The sequence below is a fragment of the Syngnathoides biaculeatus genome, unplaced genomic scaffold, assembly GCF_019802595.1.
Source record: "Syngnathoides biaculeatus isolate LvHL_M unplaced genomic scaffold, ASM1980259v1 ctg248_pilon_pilon, whole genome shotgun sequence".
Classification (NCBI taxonomy): Eukaryota; Metazoa; Chordata; class Actinopteri; order Syngnathiformes; family Syngnathidae; genus Syngnathoides; species Syngnathoides biaculeatus.
Window position 1 is genome coordinate 4242 of NW_026907503.1, and position 2406 is coordinate 6647.

The following is a 2406-nucleotide window of genomic DNA, read 5'->3' on the forward strand; positions in this document are numbered from 1 at the left end:
TTCAACCTCTGAAAATATGACAACAATCACCACAATATTTGAGATAATATGGACAAAATAAGGGAAGAACGTTGGCGCACTTGTTGAGCGTTGGCCTGATAGTTCCAAGGGGAGGGAGTTCAAATCCCAGTACCAGCTGTGTCAAGTGATCATGTTCTCCCCGTGCCTGCGTTGGTTTTGTCTGGATTCTGGCGTTTCCTCCCATGTCCAAAAATAACTAAATTGCCCCTGCACGTGTTTGTGAGGGGTTGTTTGATTCTGTGTGCCCTGTGATTGACTGGCAACCATTTGAAGGTGTACCATGCCTCCTCCCTGAAGATTACAGTTAACAATCGTAATTCCACCGAGTGTGGCGAGTCGCTGGTCCTGCTGATTGACAGGACGTGAGCAACAGTTTCAGTTGCGTAGAACTGGAGTTGTGATATTCGCCTGATGCGTGGGAGGTTCCTGCTTGGATACAAGGCTGCTTGGCATGGTTCCGAAAAAGAAGAGCGCCACGAAAAGCAAAGAAGAGAAACCTTTTCCCTGCTCAGTTTGTGGTCAGATTCTCTCCTCCTTATAGTTCTGATGACACGACACGGGGTGTGTGGCACACACACACTCACATACAGTGTAGACTTGCATCACAAATTGTTTTCTCGTATCTGTTTCTGCCTAATCCTGTGTTGTGTATTGTTTTGTTTTGTTTTGTTTTTTTATAAGGCTGTATTGTCAGATTGTCCCTTATCATCTTGTCTCGATCGTAATCATGATCATGGTGTGTATTGTTCTAGATTGTATTGTTTTGTCAGATTGTCTTGCATATTCTTGTTGGTGCGTTTTCTTCTCATGTTTGATTGTGTCGTGGTGTCGTTGGATTGTGTTGCCTTGATGCTGTTGTATTTGTATTTATATTTGCTGCATTTTATCATGCAAAATATATCGCAGCAGTAATGCTAAAATATATTTGTTGATACTGCATCGTAACAGGCAAATCTTCTCCCAGAACACACCGCTGACCCGGACTAATCTTAAACCAAAGTCTTATGATTACAATGTTGGAATGATTCAAACCTACACAGGGAGACCCCAATGGATTTCAAGTCCGTCGCCTTAACCCATCGGCCACAACAAGCACAGCTGTTATCACTTTTTTTCATTTTCTGACTTCTGCACATTAGCAAACATGCGTGACAAACTTATGGGGAACTCACGTGGTGAATAAAACGGTTTACAGTTCAAAACCAGCAACTCTAAAAGCAGGCTGCAGCGTGTGCTAAGCTGTGTAACGTTCGTGCGCCATTTCTCATTGGTATACAAGCATATTCCATTGCCTTTCGTTTTCCGTGTTAGCTGAGCGACACGGCCCGCACAATGGAGGTTGAATGCAGGGAGCGTGATGGTGGCCTCAGACACTCTTCCACAAAGCCAAGTCTCCATGAAGCACAGAGATGCAGAACCTCCAAAGTTTTGTTCAGAAACTGCATGAAATCAAGGTTTTGATCATCTCATGTGCAAAAAAACTCCCCTCAAAAATGGGAGAAAATTGCCCACTCCTGACTTGTAAGACAAATAACTGTTCAAGCTTTGTTGACACGAATTCACCAGTCGGGCATGTCAGTGACTTGGATTGGTTGCCAACGATATACCGTAGTTTTGAGCTTAAACCTCTACAGAAGATTGTTGTCACTGACTCTGTGGCGCAACGGTAGTGCATCTGTCTCCAGATCAGAAGGTTGTGTATTCAAATCACATCAGGGTCATTTCTTTGGCATTCTGATGGATATCAAAGGTTCTGCTTTAAATTCACATCCCATTCCACTGGAAAGGACATATCATGGGTTTGGAGCTGACTGGTCGAGCATTTTACTGACTTCTGCTTTTGTCAGGAATGTTTCATTTGTCACTGAGGTGTAAACTCGAAGTTATTGGGTGAAAATCCAAATGTCCACTTGTTCTAAGTTTGTCATCATTCAAAATTTCACCATTGATATTTGTATTCATGTAACAGTTCTCAATCATTCACATTTCACAACTGGAACGAATGATGAATATTGAATTGTCTACAGAACTAAGAGGTGGCAGGAAGACATGGGGGTATAGCTCAGTGGTAGAGCATTTGACTGCAGATCAAGAGGTCTCCAGTTCAACTCTGGATGCCCCCTTGATGCTGTTTTGTTCAGAGACTGCCTGAATTGAGGGGTTTGATCATCTCATGAGTGAAAAAAAGCCTCCCCTCAAAGATGGGAGAAAACTGCCCACTCCTGACTTGAATGACAAATACAGTGCAAACTTTTTTGACACTGATTCACTGGTCAGGCAAGTCAAAGACTTGGTTGCCAATTATATACCCTCCTATTGAGTTTATGAAATGGTGTGCGATAATAGAACAGGATGTAAACTTTTATTTTGACTTCACTTTTATTT

General features: G+C 42.5%; 1 non-coding gene across 1 annotated transcript; it reads left to right on the top strand.

Moving 5' to 3' along the window:
• The first annotated feature begins 2072 nt into the window (after positions 1–2072).
• On the top strand, positions 2073–2144 carry trnac-gca (transfer RNA cysteine (anticodon GCA)). The gene has a single exon. It is a non-coding gene; the product is annotated as a tRNA-Cys (tRNA).
• The last annotated feature ends 262 nt before the right edge of the window (positions 2145–2406 follow it).